The 16,731-nt window shown below is 40.7% G+C and overlaps 1 protein-coding gene and 26 non-coding genes across 28 annotated transcripts in view; 1 reads left to right on the top strand and 26 right to left on the bottom strand.

Annotated features, from left to right (window-relative positions):
• The window catches only part of LOC117536251 (cilia- and flagella-associated protein 54-like), a 158,924-nt gene that overhangs the window by 34,509 nt on the left and 107,684 nt on the right, over positions 1 to 16,731 (top strand). The window lies entirely within an intron of this gene.
• trnar-acg lies at positions 999 to 1,071 on the bottom strand. The gene has a single exon. It is a non-coding gene; the product is annotated as a tRNA-Arg (tRNA).
• On the bottom strand, positions 1,414 to 1,485 carry trnac-gca. The gene has a single exon. It is a non-coding gene; the product is annotated as a tRNA-Cys (tRNA).
• trnar-acg lies at positions 1,840 to 1,912 on the bottom strand. Its single transcript has one exon. It is a non-coding gene; the product is annotated as a tRNA-Arg (tRNA).
• Positions 2,241 to 2,312, bottom strand: trnac-gca. The gene has a single exon. It is a non-coding gene; the product is annotated as a tRNA-Cys (tRNA).
• On the bottom strand, positions 3,017 to 3,089 carry trnar-acg. The gene has a single exon. It is a non-coding gene; the product is annotated as a tRNA-Arg (tRNA).
• trnac-aca lies at positions 3,610 to 3,682 on the bottom strand. The gene has a single exon. It is a non-coding gene; the product is annotated as a tRNA-Cys (tRNA).
• On the bottom strand, positions 3,851 to 3,922 carry trnac-gca. The gene has a single exon. It is a non-coding gene; the product is annotated as a tRNA-Cys (tRNA).
• Positions 4,275 to 4,347, bottom strand: trnar-acg. The gene has a single exon. It is a non-coding gene; the product is annotated as a tRNA-Arg (tRNA).
• Positions 4,674 to 4,745, bottom strand: trnac-gca. The gene has a single exon. It is a non-coding gene; the product is annotated as a tRNA-Cys (tRNA).
• trnar-acg lies at positions 5,452 to 5,524 on the bottom strand. Its single transcript has one exon. It is a non-coding gene; the product is annotated as a tRNA-Arg (tRNA).
• Positions 6,044 to 6,116, bottom strand: trnac-aca. The gene has a single exon. It is a non-coding gene; the product is annotated as a tRNA-Cys (tRNA).
• Positions 6,285 to 6,356, bottom strand: trnac-gca. The gene has a single exon. It is a non-coding gene; the product is annotated as a tRNA-Cys (tRNA).
• On the bottom strand, positions 7,120 to 7,192 carry trnar-acg. Its single transcript has one exon. It is a non-coding gene; the product is annotated as a tRNA-Arg (tRNA).
• On the bottom strand, positions 7,361 to 7,432 carry trnac-gca. Its single transcript has one exon. It is a non-coding gene; the product is annotated as a tRNA-Cys (tRNA).
• Positions 8,196 to 8,268, bottom strand: trnar-acg. Its single transcript has one exon. It is a non-coding gene; the product is annotated as a tRNA-Arg (tRNA).
• trnac-gca lies at positions 8,610 to 8,681 on the bottom strand. The gene has a single exon. It is a non-coding gene; the product is annotated as a tRNA-Cys (tRNA).
• trnac-gca lies at positions 9,449 to 9,520 on the bottom strand. The gene has a single exon. It is a non-coding gene; the product is annotated as a tRNA-Cys (tRNA).
• Positions 10,273 to 10,344, bottom strand: trnac-gca. The gene has a single exon. It is a non-coding gene; the product is annotated as a tRNA-Cys (tRNA).
• On the bottom strand, positions 11,050 to 11,122 carry trnar-acg. Its single transcript has one exon. It is a non-coding gene; the product is annotated as a tRNA-Arg (tRNA).
• trnac-aca lies at positions 11,642 to 11,714 on the bottom strand. Its single transcript has one exon. It is a non-coding gene; the product is annotated as a tRNA-Cys (tRNA).
• trnac-gca lies at positions 11,883 to 11,954 on the bottom strand. The gene has a single exon. It is a non-coding gene; the product is annotated as a tRNA-Cys (tRNA).
• trnar-acg lies at positions 12,718 to 12,790 on the bottom strand. Its single transcript has one exon. It is a non-coding gene; the product is annotated as a tRNA-Arg (tRNA).
• On the bottom strand, positions 13,132 to 13,203 carry trnac-gca. The gene has a single exon. It is a non-coding gene; the product is annotated as a tRNA-Cys (tRNA).
• trnac-gca lies at positions 13,971 to 14,042 on the bottom strand. Its single transcript has one exon. It is a non-coding gene; the product is annotated as a tRNA-Cys (tRNA).
• trnar-acg lies at positions 14,395 to 14,467 on the bottom strand. The gene has a single exon. It is a non-coding gene; the product is annotated as a tRNA-Arg (tRNA).
• Positions 14,794 to 14,865, bottom strand: trnac-gca. Its single transcript has one exon. It is a non-coding gene; the product is annotated as a tRNA-Cys (tRNA).

The raw sequence follows: 16,731 nt of genomic DNA, 5'->3' as shown, positions 1-16,731 counted from the left end.
AGATTTGAACTGGGGACCTCTTGATCTGCAGTCAAATGCTCTACCACTGAGCTATATCCCCTCCGGTTACCTGCTATCAGTTGATTATAGAGTCTCTGGGACATTACTGCAGGGGAAAAACATGTTTATCTGTGTGGCCACAACGCTGAGTACTAACCACTATACTGAAACGGCCACAAGCGCTTCATTCTTATAGCAGAGTTGGAACTTTTATATTGTGTGACAACATTATGTAGGAGCCATTTTATGGGTGTTGATGGCATGCAGTTTATTTAATTTATATGTATAGTGCAATACTATTTTAAACACTTGGTGGCGGGGTTTAGCTGAACCGGGTGTATAAAAGGGGTCATAGGTGACAGGAAAGGACGAGACACAGGAGGAAGAGAGCATACCGATTTCACCAGCCCGGCAGATGCTCACCACAACTATTGACTGTAATTAAACCTTGGTATCTAAATGCTAAATAAAACATCATTATAAACTTGCTATAAAAATTGCTCCTGTGGGGATGTCCACAGTATTGAGTATGTAAGTCGCTTTGGATAAAAGCGTCTAACAAGTAACATGTAATCTAATAAACTTCACCAAAGGACCGGAAATTCATTTATTTGTGTCTGCGTCTGGATCACTCTCCAACCCTCCTGTGTAGTAATGGCAAAAGTATATAGGACATTATAGAGTCTAGAGTTATTAATGCAGTTGGTGACTAATCATGACGATGTTGGAGAGACGTATTGTTGAAATGATTTCCTTGCTCAAACATCCGAGCTAGCCAGGATTTGAACCAAGAATCTTCTGATCCGTAGTCAAACGCGTTATCCGTTGCGCCACTAGCCCTGTGAATTTCCCTTTGGTATGGGGCTGGGCTTGCGTCAACAGTATGGTCACAACAGGCTTTTCTGAGTTCTGGTGTTGTTGATAGATTGGTGGAAGACTGAATGACTATTCATGTTGGAGAGATGTACTGTTGAAGTGATTTCCTGTCTAAAGGGATCCGAGCTAGCCAGGATTTGAACCTGGAATCTTCTGATCCGTAGTCAGACGCGTTATCCGTTGCGCCACTAGCCCTGCGAATTCCCTGTGGTATCTGCATCAACATTATGGCAAGATGTTTTTCTGAGTTCTATGTTATGACAGATTAGTGGAAGACTGAATATCATATTTACTCTCATTTAATCTACATTGTTTTCTTATGTGATATGATATCATAAGTTACACTGACAAATTGCAAATATAAGTGAAGATAAAGCAACCACATTAAAGCTGGCATCGAAATAGGGTTGTTGCGGCAACACAGACAGTACGGTTAACTATATGATAACGGCCCATTTGTTCATTGAGTGCTTTGTAATTTGATTTGCACATCATTGCTTGTATACATATAACATTACACACGGGTACAAACTATGTAGGGGGCACCCAGATTTGAACTAGGGACCTCTTGATCTGCAGTCAAATGCTCTACCACTGAGCTATACCCCCTGTATTAAATAGTTTTCAGTTGCACATTCAAGTATCTGTGAAACTATTGTAGGACAACAAATGTTATTAACCACTATACTAAACAGCCACTTGGTTCACCCGCGCACTTCATTGATCTTATAGCAGAGTTGGGATTTTGAATATTGTGACACAAATACTTACTTTGTCCTTCAGGGCCCAATTTTGTTTTTGAACTACAGAAGATCAGCAAGTAACACTAACAATTCCTATAAGACTCCAAGAAAGCTGTGAATGCTTGACATTATAGAGTCTATATGTATTAATGCAGTTGGTGACTAATCATGACGATGTTGGAGAGACGTATTGTTGAAGTGAGTTCCTTGCTAAAACATCCGAGCTAGCCAGGATTTGAACCTAGAATCTTCTGATCCGTAGTCAGACGCGTTATCCGTTGCGCCACTAGCCCTGTGATTTCCCTTTGGTATCTGCGTCAACAGTATGGTCACATGCTTTTCTGAGTTCTGTGTTGTGATAGATTGGTGGAAGACTGCATATCATATTTCCGCTCATTTCATCTACATTGTTATCTACTCACACATTAAAAAAAGAAGTGAAGATAGAGCGATTTAAAGCACAACAACATTAAAGCTGGCATCGAAATATAGTTGTTGCGGCAACACAGACAGTACGGTTAACTATATGATAACGGCCCATCTGTTAATTGAGTGCTTTGTAATTGATCAACACATCATTGCTTGTATACATATAACATTAAACACAGGTTCAAATTATGTAGGGGGCACCCAGATTTGAACTGGGGACCTCTTGATCTGCAGTCAAATGCTCTACCACTGAGCTATACCCCCTCTGGTAATCCTGCTATCAGTTGATTATAGAGTCTCTGGGACATTACTGCAGGGGAAAAACATGTTTATCTGTGTGGCCACAACGCTGAGTACTAACCACTATACTGAAACGGCCACAAGCGCTTCATTCTTATAGCAGAGTTGGAACTTTGAAATTGTGTGACAACATATGTAGGAGCATTTTATGGGTGTTGATGGCATGTCAGTTTATTTAATTTATATGTATAGTGCAATACTATTTTAAACACTTGGTGGCGGGGTTTAGCTGCACCGGGTGTATAAAAGGGGTCATAGGTGACAGGAAAGGACGAGACACAGGAGGAAGAGGATACCGATTTCACCAGCCCGGCAGATGCTCACCACAACTATTGACTGTAATTAAACCTTGGTATGTAAACGCTAAATAAAACATCATTATAAACTTGCTATAAAAATTGCTCCTGTGGGGATGTCCACAGTATTGAGTATGTAAGTCGCTTTGGATAAAAGCGTCTAACAAGTAACATGTAATGCAATAAACTTCACCAAAGGACCGGAAATTCATTTATTTGTGTCTGCGTCTGGATCACTCTCCAACCCTCCTGTGTAGTAATGGCAAAAGGATATAGGACATTATAGAGTCTAGAGTTATTAATGCAGTTGGTGACTAATCATGACGATGTTGGAGAGACGTATTGTTGAAGTGATTTCCTTGCTCAAACATCCGAGCTAGCCAGGATTCGAACCTAGAATCTTCTGATCCGTAGTCAGACGCGTTATCCGTTGCGCCACTAGCCCTGTGATTTCCCGCTAGTATCTGCGTCAACAGTATGGCAAGATGTTTTTCTGAGTTCTGTGTTGTGATATATTGGTGGAAGACTGGATATTATATTTCCTCTCATTTAATCTACATTATTTTCTTATCAGTTGATTATAGAGTCTCTGGGACATTACTGCAGGGGAAAAACATGTGTATCTGTGTGGCCACAACGCTGAGTACTACCCACTATACTGAAACGGCCACAAGCGCTTCATTCTTATAGCAGAGTTGGAACTTTGATATTGTGTGACAACATACTTTAAAGGATTTTGTCATTCAGGGCCGAATTTTGTTTTTGAAAAAAACAGATGATTAGCAAGTAATTCTAAAAAGCCCTACGAGCTTCCATGAATGCTGGGAATGCTTGACATTATAGGGTTCAGGGTTATTTATGCAGTTGGTGAAAGCCCATTAACCCATAGTACCAGATGTTCAATGACTATTCATATATATATTGGAGAGATGTACTGTTGAAGTGATTTCCTGTCTACAAGGATCCGAGCTAGCCAGGATTTGAACCTATAATCTTCTGATCTGTAGTCAGACGCGTTATCCGTTGCGCCACTAGCCCTGTGAATTCCCTGTGCCATCTGTGTCAACGGTATGGCAAGATGTTTTTCTGAGTTTTGTGTTGTCATAGATTGGTGGAAGACTGAATATTATATTTCCTCTCATTTAATCTACATTGTTTTCTTATTGCTTGTATACATATAACGTTAAACACGGGTACAAACTATGTAGGGGGCACCCAGATTTGAACTGGGGACCTCTTGATCTGCAGTCAAATGCTCTACCACTGAGCTATACCCCCTGTATTAAATAGTTTTCAGTTGCACATTCAATATCTGTGAAACTATTGTAGGACAAAAAATGTTATTAACCACTATACTAAACAGCCACTTGGTTCACCGCGCACTTCATTGATCTTATAGCAGAGTTGGGATTTTGAATATTGTGACACAAATACTTACTTTGTCCTTCAGGGCCCAATTTTGTTTTTGAACTACAGAAGATCAGCAAGTAACACTAACAATTCCTATAAGACTCCAAGAAAGCTGTGAATGCTTGACATTATAGAGTCTATATGTATTAATGCAGTTGGTGACTAATCATGACGATGTTGGAGAGACGTATTGTTGAAGTGAGTTCCTTGCTAAAACATCCGAGCTAGCCAGGATTTGAACCTAGAATCTTCTGATCCGTAGTCAGACGCGTTATCCGTTGCGCCACTAGCCCTGTGATTTCCCTTTGGTATCTGCGTCAACAGTATGGTCACATGCTTTTCTGAGTTCTGTGTTGTGATAGATTGGTGGAAGACTGCATATCATATTTCCGCTCATTTCATCTACATTGTTATCTACTCACACATTAAAAAAAGAAGTGAAGATAGAGCGATTTAAAGCAACAACATTAAAGCTGGCATCGAAATATAGTTGTTGCGGCAACAAAGACAGTACGGTTAACTATATGATAACGGCCCATCTGTTAATTGAGTGCTTTGTAATTGATCAACACATCATTGCTTGTATACATATAACATTAAACACAGGTTCAAATTATGTAGGGGGCACCCAGATTTGAACTGGGGACCTCTTGATCTGCAGTCAAATGCTCTACCACTGAGCTATACCCCCTCTGGTAATCTGCTATCAGTTGATTATAGAGTCTCTGGGACATTACTGCAGGGGAAAAACATGTTTATCTGTGTGGCCACAACGCTGAGTACTAACCACTATACTGAAACGGCCACAAGCGCTTCATTCTTATAGCAGAGTTGGAACTTTGAAATTGTGTGACAACATATGTAGGAGCCATTTTATGGGTGTTGATGGCATGTCAGTTTATTTAATTTATATGTATAGTGCAATACTATTTTAAACACTTGGTGGCGGGGTTTAGCTGCACCGGGTGTATAAAAGGGGTCATAGGTGACAGGAAAGGACGAGACACAGGAGGAAGAGAGGATACCGATTTCACCAGCCCGGCAGATGCTCACCACAACTATTGACTGTAATTAAACCTTGGTATGTAAACGCTAAATAAAACATCATTATAAACTTGCTATAAAAATTGATCCTGTGGGGATGTCCACAGTATTGAGTATGTAAGTCGCTTTGGATAAAAGCGTCTAACAAGTAACATGTAATGTAATAAACTTCACCAAAGGACCGGAAATTCATTTATTTGTGTCTGCGTCTGGATCACTCTCCAACCCTCCTGTGTAGTAATGGCAAAAGGATATAGGACATTATAGAGTCTAGAGTTATTAATGCAGTTGGTGACTAATCATGACGATGTTGGAGAGACGTATTGTTGAAGTGATTTCCTTGCTCAAACATCCGAGCTAGCCAGGATTTGAACCTAGAATCTTCTGATCCGTAGTCAGACGCGTTATCCGTTGCGCCACTAGCCCTGTGATTTCCCGCTAGTATCTGCGTCAACAGTATGGCAAGATGTTTTTCTGAGTTCTGTGTTGTGATATATTGGTGGAAGACTGGATATTATATTTCCTCTCATTTAATCTACATTATTTTCTTATCAGTTGATTATAGAGTCTCTGGGACATTACTGCAGGGGAAAAACATGTTTATCTGTGTGGCCACAACGCTGAGTACTACCCACTATACTGAAACGGCCACAAGCGCTTAATTCTTATAGCAGAGTTGGAACTTTGATATTGTGTGACAACATACTTTAAAGGATTTTGTCATTCAGGGCCGAATTTTGATTTTGAAAAAACAGATGATTAGCAAGTAATTCTAAAAAGCCCTACGAGCTTCCATGAATGCTGGGAATGCTTGACATTATAGGGTTCAGGGTTATTTATGCAGTTGGTGAAAGCCCATTAACCCATAGTACCAGATGTTCAATGACTATTCATATATATATTGGAGAGATGTACTGTTGAAGTGATTTCCTGTCTACAAGCATCCGAGCTAGCCAGGATTTGAACCTATAATCTTCTGATCTGTAGTCAGACGCGTTATCCGTTGCGCCACTAGCCCTGTGAATTCCCTGTGCCATCTGTGTCAACGGTATGGCAAGATGTTTTTCTGAGTTTTGTGTTGTCATAGATTGGTGGAAGACTGAATATTATATTTCCTCTCATTTAATCTACATTGTTTTCTTATTGCTTGCATACATATAACATTAAACACGGGTACAAACTATGTAGGGGGCACCCAGATTTGAACTGGGGACCTCTTGATCTGCAGTCAAATGCTCTACCACTGAGCTATACCCCCTCTGGTAACCTGCTATCAGTTGATTATAGAGTCTCTGGGACATTACTGCAGGGGAAAAACATGTTTATCTGTGTGGCCACAACGCTGAGTACTACCCACTATACTGAAACGGCCACAAGCGCTTCATTCTTATAGCAGAGTTGGAACTTTGATATTGTGTGACAACATACTTTAAAGGATTTTGTCATTCAGGGCCGAATTTTGTTTTTGAAAAAACAGATGATTAGCAAGTCATTCTAAAAAGTCCTATGAATGCTGGGAATGCTTGACATTATAGGGTTCCAATTTCTGATTGGCTGGGCGAATTGCAAACCACGCCCCGTAAAACTCGGAAAAGTTTTTCGAAGCCGCCATTGTATTTGATGGCATTAGCATTATTAGCATTAGCCCGCGCACCAACGGAGAGAGAATAACTTGTGGCAACACATAAAAAAACATTGGAGCGGTGGAGTGATGAGGAGGTGTCGGCGTCCTGGCGACTACCCCAACTCCGGGGACTTCGGTTGGCAGTATACGCCGTGAAGTTGTTTGCTGCCTGCCAGTAAACCCAAAGCAGAAGAAGAAGAAGTGATATCAACGGCTTCATATGCGTAATCTTCCCTCAAGGAACTTATTCCGGTGTGAACGCGATCGCCGCTTAGTTCCATGGGGGTTCTCAGTGCTGGGAACTAAGTACGGCAAAGTATTTGGAAAGCGGCTAATGACTATTCATGTTTACGTTGGAGAGATGTACTGTTGAAGTGATTTCCTGGCTAAAGTTAACCGAGCTAGCCAGGATTTGAACCTAGAATCTTCTGATCCGTAGTCAGACGCGTTATCCGTTGCGCCACTAGCCCTGTGAATTCCCTGTGCCATCTGTGTCAACGGTATGGCAAGATGTTTTTCTGAGTTTTGTGTTGTCATAGATTGGTGGAAGACTGAATATTATATTTCCTCTCATTTAATCTACATTGTTTTCTTATTGCTTGTATACATATAACATTAAACACGGGTACAAACTATGTAGGGGGCACCCAGATTTGAACTGGGGACCTCTTGATCTGCAGTCAAATGCTCTACCACTGAGCTATACCCCCTCTGGTAACCTGCTATCAGTTGATTATAGAGTCTCTGGGACATTACTGCAGGGGAAAAACATGTTTATCTGTGTGGCCACAACGCTGAGTACTACCCACTATACTGAAACGGCCACAAGCACTTCATTCTTATAGCAGAGTTGGAACTTTGATATTGTGTGACAACATACTTTAAAGGATTTTGTCATTCAGGGCCGAATTTTGTTTTTGAAAAAACAGATGATTAGCAAGTCATTCTAAAAAGTCCTATGAATGCTGGGAATGCTTGACATTATAGGGTTCCAATTTCTGATTGGCTGGGCGAATTGCAAACCACGCCCCGTAAAACTCGGAAAAGTTTTTCGAAGCCGCCATTGTATTTGATGGCATTAGCATTATTAGCATTAGCCCGCGCACCAACGGAGAGAGAATAACTTGTGGCAACACATAAAAAAACATTGGAGCGGTGGAGTGATGAGGAGGTGTCGGCGTTCTGGCGACTACCCCAACTCCGGGGACTTCGGTTGGCAGTATACGCCGTGAAGTTGTTTGCTGCCTGCCAGTAAACCCAAAGCAGAAGAAGAAGAAGTGATATTAACGGCTTCATATGCGTAATCTTCCCTCAAGGAACTTATTCCGGTGTGAACGCGATCGCCGCTTAGTTCCATGGGGGTTCTCAGTGCTGGGAACTAAGTACGGCAAAGTATTTGGAAAGCGGCTAATGACTATTCATGTTTACGTTGGAGAGATGTACTGTTGAAGTGATTTCCTGGCTAAAGTTAACCGAGCTAGCCAGGATTTGAACCTAGAATCTTCTGATCCGTAGTCAGACGCGTTATCCGTTGCGCCACTAGCCCTGTGATTTCCCTTTGGTATCTGCGTCAACAGTATGGTCACATGCTTTTCTGAGTTCTGTGTTGTGATAGATTGGTGGAAGACTGCATATCATATTTACTCTCATTTAATCTACATTGTTTTCTTATGTGATATGATATCATAAGTTACACTGACAAATTGCAAATATAAGTGAAGATAAAGCAACCACATTAAAGCTGGCATCGAAATAGGGTTGTTGCGGCAACACAGACAGTACGGTTAACTATATGATAACGGCCCATTTGTTCATTGAGTGCTTTGTAATTGATTTGCACATCATTGCTTGTATACATATAACATTACACACGGGTAAAAACTATGTAGGGGGCACCCAGATTTGAACTAGGGACCTCTTGATCTGCAGTCAAATGCTCTACCACTGAGCTATACCCCCTGTATTAAATAGTTTTCAGTTGCACATTCAATATCTGTGAAACTATTGTAGGACAAAAAATGTTATTAACCACTATACTAAACAGCCACTTGGTTCACCGCGCACTTCATTGATCTTATAGCAGAGTTGGGATTTTGAATATTGTGACAACAAATACTTACTTTGTCCTTCAGGGCCCAATTTTGTTTTTGAACTACAGAAGATCAGCAAGTAACACTAACAATTCCTATAAGACTCCAAGAAAGCTGTGAATGCTTGACATTATAGAGTCTATATGTATTAATGCAGTTGGTGACTAATCATGACGATGTTGGAGAGACGTATTGTTGAAGTGAGTTCCTTGCTAAAACATCCGAGCTAGCCAGGATTTGAACCTAGAATCTTCTGATCCGTAGTCAGACACGTTATCCGTTGCGCCACTAGCCCTGTGATTTCCCTTTGGTATCTGCGTCAACAGTATGGTCACATGCTTTTCTGAGTTTTGTGTTGTGATAGATTGGTGGAAGACTGCATATCATATTTACTCTCATTTAATCTACATTGTTTTCTTATGTGATATGATATCATAAGTTACACTGACAAATTGCAAATATAAGTGAAGATAAAGCAACCACATTAAAGCTGGCATCGAAATAGGGTTGTTGCGGCAACACAGACAGTACGGTTAACTATATGATAACGGCCCATTTGTTCATTGAGTGCTTTGTAATTGATTTGCACATCATTGCTTGTATACATATAACATTACACACGGGTAAAAACTAAGTAGGGGGCACCCAGATTTGAACTAGGGACCTCTTGATCTGCAGTCAAATGCTCTACCACTGAGCTATACCCCCTGTATTAAATAGTTTTCAGTTGCACATTCAATATCTGTGAAACTATTGTAGGACAAAAAATGTTATTAACCACTATACTAAACAGCCACTTGGTTCACCGCGCACTTCATTGATCTTATAGCAGAGTTGGGATTTTGAATATTGTGACAACAAATACTTACTTTGTCCTTCAGGGCCCAATTTTGTTTTTGAACTACAGAAGATCAGCAAGTAACACTAACAATTCCTATAAGACTCCAAGAAAGCTGTGAATGCTTGACATTATAGAGTCTATATGTATTAATGCAGTTGGTGACTAATCATGACGATGTTGGAGAGACGTATTGTTGAAGTGAGTTCCTTGCTAAAACATCCGAGCTAGCCAGGATTTGAACCTAGAATCTTCTGATCCGTAGTCAGACACGTTATCCGTTGCGCCACTAGCCCTGTGATTTCCCTTTGGTATCTGCGTCAACAGTATGGTCACATGCTTTTCTGAGTTCTGTGTTGTGATAGATTGGTGGAAGACTGCATATCATATTTCCGCTCATTTCATCTACATTGTTATCTACTCACACATTAAAAAAAGAAGTGAAGATAGAGCGATTTAAAGCAACAACATTAAAGCTGGCATCGAAATATAGTTGTTGCGGCAACACAGACAGTACGGTTAACTATATGATAACGGCCCATCTGTTAATTGAGTGCTTTGTAATTGATCAACACATCATTGCTTGTATACATATAACATTAAACACAGGTTCAAATTATGTAGGGGGCACCCAGATTTGAACTGGGGACCTCTTGATCTGCAGTCAAATGCTCTACCACTGAGCTATACCCCCTCTGGTAATCTGCTATCAGTTGATTATAGAGTCTCTGGGACATTACTGCAGGGGAAAAACATGTTTATCTGTGTGGCCACAACGCTGAGTACTAACCACTATACTGAAACGGCCACAAGCGCTTCATTCTTATAGCAGAGTTGGAACTTTGAAATTGTGTGACAACATATGTAGGAGCCATTTTATGGGTGTTGATGGCATGTCAGTTTATTTAATTTATATGTATAGTGCAATACTATTTTAAACACTTGGTGGCGGGGTTTAGCTGCACCGGGTGTATAAAAGGGGTCATAGGTGACAGGAAAGGACGAGACACAGGAGGAAGAGAGGATACCGATTTCACCAGCCCGGCAGATGCTCACCACAACTATTGACTGTAATTAAACCTTGGTATGTAAACGCTAAATAAAACATCATTATAAACTTGCTATAAAAATTGCTCCTGTGGGGATGTCCACAGTATTGAGTATGTAAGTCGCTTTGGATAAAAGCGTCTAACAAGTAACATGTAATGTAATAAACTTCACCAAAGGACCGGAAATTCATTTATTTGTGTCTGCGTCTGGATCACTCTCCAACCCTCCGTGTAGTAATGGCAAAAGGATATAGGACATTATAGAGTCTAGAGTTATTAATGCAGTTGGTGACTAATCATGACGATGTTGGAGAGACGTATTGTTGAAGTGATTTCCTTGCTCAAACATCCGAGCTAGCCAGGATTTGAACCTAGAATCTTCTGATCCGTAGTCAGACGCGTTATCCGTTGCGCCACTAGCCCTGTGATTTCCCGCTAGTATCTGCGTCAACAGTATGGCAAGATGTTTTTCTGAGTTCTGTGTTGTGATATATTGGTGGAAGACTGGATATTATATTTCCTCTCATTTAATCTACATTATTTTCTTATCAGTTGATTATAGAGTCTCTGGGACATTACTGCAGGGGAAAAACATGTTTATCTGTGTGGCCACAACGCTGAGTACTACCCACTATACTGAAACGGCCACAAGCGCTTAATTCTTATAGCAGAGTTGGAACTTTGATATTGTGTGACAACATACTTTAAAGGATTTTGTCATTCAGGGCCGAATTTTGTTTTTGAAAAAACAGATGATTAGCAAGTAATTCTAAAAAGCCCTACGAGCTTCCATGAATGCTGGGAATGCTTGACATTATAGGGTTCAGGGTTATTTATGCAGTTGGTGAAAGCCCATTAACCCATAGTACCAGATGTTCAATGACTATTCATATATATATTGGAGAGATGTACTGTTGAAGTGATTTCCTGTCTACAAGCATCCGAGCTAGCCAGGATTTGAACCTATAATCTTCTGATCTGTAGTCAGACGCGTTATCCGTTGCGCCACTAGCCCTGTGAATTCCCTGTGCCATCTGTGTCAACGGTATGGCAAGATGTTTTTCTGAGTTTTGTGTTGTCATAGATTGGTGGAAGACTGAATATTATATTTCCTCTCATTTAATCTACATTGTTTTCTTATTGCTTGCATACATATAACATTAAACACGGGTACAAACTATGTAGGGGGCACCCAGATTTGAACTGGGGACCTCTTGATCTGCAGTCAAATGCTCTACCACTGAGCTATACCCCCTCTGGTAACCTGCTATCAGTTGATTATAGAGTCTCTGGGACATTACTGCAGGGGAAAAACATGTTTATCTGTGTGGCCACAACGCTGAGTACTACCCACTATACTGAAACGGCCACAAGCGCTTCATTCTTATAGCAGAGTTGGAACTTTGATATTGTGTGACAACATACTTTAAAGGATTTTGTCATTCAGGGCCGAATTTTGTTTTTGAAAAAACAGATGATTAGCAAGTCATTCTAAAAAGTCCTATGAATGCTGGGAATGCTTGACATTATAGGGTTCCAATTTCTGATTGGCTGGGCGAATTGCAAACCACGCCCCGTAAAACTCGGAAAAGTTTTTCGAAGCCGCCATTGTATTTGATGGCATTAGCATTATTAGCATTAGCCCGCGCACCAACGGAGAGAGAATAACTTGTGGCAACACATAAAAAAACATTGGAGCGGTGGAGTGATGAGGAGGTGTCGGCGTCCTGGCGACTACCCCAACTCCGGGGACTTCGGTTGGCAGTATACGCCGTGAAGTTGTTTGCTGCCTGCCAGTAAACCCAAAGCAGAAGAAGAAGAAGTGATATCAACGGCTTCATATGCGTAATCTTCCCTCAAGGAACTTATTCCGGTGTGAACGCGATCGCCGCTTAGTTCCATGGGGGTTCTCAGTGCTGGGAACTAAGTACGGCAAAGTATTTGGAAAGCGGCTAATGACTATTCATGTTTACGTTGGAGAGATGTACTGTTGAAGTGATTTCCTGGCTAAAGTTAACCGAGCTAGCCAGGATTTGAACCTAGAATCTTCTGATCCGTAGTCAGACGCGTTATCCGTTGCGCCACTAGCCCTGTGATTTCCCTTTGGTATCTGCGTCAACAGTATGGTCACATGCTTTTCTGAGTTCTGTGTTGTGATAGATTGGTGGAAGACTGCATATCATATTTACTCTCATTTAATCTACATTGTTTTCTTATGTGATATGATATCATAAGTTACACTGACAAATTGCAAATATAAGTGAAGATAAAGCAACCACATTAAAGCTGGCATCGAAATAGGGTTGTTGCGGCAACACAGACAGTACGGTTAACTATATGATAACGGCCCATTTGTTCATTGAGTGCTTTGTAATTGATTTGCACATCATTGCTTGTATACATATAACATTACACACGGGTAAAAACTATGTAGGGGGCACCCAGATTTGAACTAGGGACCTCTTGATCTGCAGTCAAATGCTCTACCACTGAGCTATACCCCCTGTATTAAATAGTTTTCAGTTGCACATTCAATATCTGTGAAACTATTGTAGGACAAAAAATGTTATTAACCACTATACTAAACAGCCACTTGGTTCACCGCGCACTTCATTAATCTTATAGCAGAGTTGGGATTTTGAATATTGTGACAACAAATACTTACTTTGTCCTTCAGGGCCCAATTTTGTTTTTGAACTACAGAAGATCAGCAAGTAACACTAACAATTCCTATAAGACTCCAAGAAAGCTGTGAATGCTTGACATTATAGAGTCTATATGTATTAATGCAGTTGGTGACTAATCATGACGATGTTGGAGAGACGTATTGTTGAAGTGAGTTCCTTGCTAAAACATCCGAGCTAGTCAGGATTTGAACCTAGAATCTTCTGATCCGTAGTCAGACGCGTTATCCGTTGCGCCACTAGCCCTGTGATTTCCCTTTGGTATCTGCGTCAACAGTATGGTCACATGCTTTTCTGAGTTCTGTGTTGTGATAGATTGGTGGAAGACTGCATATCATATTTACTCTCATTTAATCTACATTGTTTTCTTATGTGATATGATATCATAAGTTACACTGACAAATTGCAAATATAAGTGAAGATAAAGCAACCACATTAAAGCTGGCATCAAAATAGGGTTGTTGCGGCAACACAGACAGTACGGTTAACTATATGATAACGGCCCATTTGTTCATTGAGTGCTTTGTAATTTATTTGCACATCATTGCTTGTATACATATAACATTACACACGGGTAAAAACTATGTAGGGGGCACCCAGATTTGAACTAGGGACCTCTTGATCTGCAGTCAAATGCTCTACCACTGAGCTATACCCCCTGTATTAAACAGTTTTCAGTTGCACATTCAGTATCTGTGAAACTATTGTAGGACAACAAATGTTATTAACCACTATACTAAACAGCCACTTGGTTCACCGCGCACTTCATTGATCTTATAGCAGAGTTGGGATTTTGAATATTGTGACACAAATACTTACTTTGTCCTTCAGGGCCCAATTTTGTTTTTGAACTACAGAAGATCAGCAAGTAACACTAACAATTCCTATAAGACTCCAAGAAAGCTGTGAATGCTTGACATTATAGAGTCTATATGTATTAATGCAGTTGGTGACTAATCATGACGATGTTGGAGAGACGTATTGTTGAAGTGAGTTCCTTGCTAAAACATCCGAGCTAGCCAGGATTTGAACCTAGAATCTTCTGATCCGTAGTCAGACGCGTTATCCGTTGCGCCACTAGCCCTGTGATTTCCCTTTGGTATCTGCGTCAACAGTATGGTCACATGCTTTTCTGAGTTCTGTGTTGTGATAGATTGGTGGAAGACTGCATATCATATTTCCGCTCATTTCATCTACATTGTTATCTACTCACACATTAAAAAAAGAAGTGAAGATAGAGCGATTTAAAGCAACAACATTAAAGCTGGCATCGAAATATAGTTGTTGCGGCAACACAGACAGTACGGTTAACTATATGATAACGGCCCATCTGTTAATTGAGTGCTTTGTAATTGATCAACACATCATTGCTTGTATACATATAACATTAAACACAGGTTCAAATTATGTAGGGGGCACCCAGATTTGAACTGGGGACCTCTTGATCTGCAGTCAAATGCTCTACCACTGAGCTATACCCCCTCTGGTAACCTGCTATCAGTTGATTATAGAGTCTCTGGGACATTACTGCAGGGGAAAAACATGTTTATCTGTGTGGCCACAACGCTGAGTACTAACCACTATACTGAAACGGCCACAAGCGCTTCATTCTTATAGCAGAGTTGGAACTTTGAAATTGTGTGACAACATATGTAGGAGCCATTTTATGGGTGTTGATGGCATGTCAGTTTATTTAATTTATATGTATAGTGCAATACTATTTTAAACACTTGGTGGCGGGGTTTAGCTGCACCGGGTGTATAAAAGGGGTCATAGGTGACAGGAAAGGACGAGACACAGGAGGAAGAGAGGATACCGATTTCACCAGCCCGGCAGATGCTCACCACAACTATTGACTGTAATTAAACCTTGGTATGTAAACGCTAAATAAAACATCATTATAAACTTGCTATAAAAATTGCTCCTGTGGGGATGTCCACAGTATTGAGTATATAAGTCGCTTTGGATAAAAGCGTCTAACAAGTAACATGTAATGTAATAAACTTCACCAAAGGACCGGAAATTCATTTATTTGTGTCTGCGTCTGGATCACTCTCCAACCCTCCTGTGTAGTAATGGCAAAAGGATATAGGACATTATAGAGTCTAGAGTTATTAATGCAGTTGGTGACTAATCATGACGATGTTGGAGAGACGTATTGTTGAAGTGATTTCCTTGCTCAAACATCCGAGCTAGCCAGGATTTGAACCTAGAATCTTCTGATCCGTAGTCAGACGCTTTATCCGTTGCGCCACTAGCCTTGTGATTTCCCGCTAGTATCTGCGTCAACAGTATGGCAAGATGTTTTTCTGAGTTCTGTGTTGTGATATATTGGTGGAAGACTGGATATTATATTTCCTCTCATTTAATCTACATTATTTTCTTATCAGTTGATTATAGAGTCTCTGGGACATTACTGCAGGGGAAAAACATGTTTATCTGTGTGGCCACAACGCTGAGTACTACCCACTATACTGAAACGGCCACAAGCGCTTCATTCTTATAGCAGAGTTGGAACTTTGATATTGTGTGACAACATACTTTAAAGGATTTTGTCATTCAGGGCCGAATTTTGTTTTTGAAAAAACAGATGATTAGCAAGTCATTCTAAAAAGTCCTATGAATGCTGGGAATGCTTGACATTATAGGGTTCCAATTTCTGATTGGCTGGGCGAATTGCAAACCACGCCCCGTAAAACTCGGAAAAGTTTTTCGAAGCCGTCATTGTATTTGATGGCATTAGCATTATTAGCATTAGCCCGCGCACCAACGGAGAGAGAATAACTTGTGGCAACACATAAAAAAACATTGGAGCGGTGGAGTGATGAGGAGGTGTCGGCGTCCTGGCGACTACCCCAACTCCGGGGACTTCGGTTGGCAGTATACGCCGTGAAGTTGTTTGCTGCCTGCCAGTAAACCCAAAGCAGAAGAAGAAGAAGTGATATCAACGGCTTCATATGCGTAATCTTCCCTCAAGGAACTTATTCCGGTGTGAACGCGATCGCCGCTTAGTTCCATGGGGGTTCTCAGTGCTGGGAACTAAGTACGGCAAAGTATTTGGAAAGCGGCTAATGACTATTCATGTTTACGTTGGAGAGATGTACTGTTGAAGTGATTTCCTGGCTAAAGTTAACCGAGCTAGCCAGGATTTGAACCTAGAATCTTCTGATCCGTAGTCAGACGCGTTATTCGTTGCGCCACTAGCCCTGTGATTTCCCTTTGGTATCTGCGTCAACAGTATGGTCACATGCTTTTCTGAGTTCTGTGTTGTGATAGATTGGTGGAAGACTGCATATCATATTTACTCTCATTTAATCTACATTGTTTTCTTATGTGATATGATATCAT

This window comes from Gymnodraco acuticeps, unplaced genomic scaffold (genome assembly GCF_902827175.1).
Source record: "Gymnodraco acuticeps unplaced genomic scaffold, fGymAcu1.1, whole genome shotgun sequence".
NCBI classification, from domain to species: Eukaryota; Metazoa; Chordata; class Actinopteri; order Perciformes; family Bathydraconidae; genus Gymnodraco; species Gymnodraco acuticeps.
This window is presented reverse-complemented; position numbering and strand designations above follow the sequence as displayed.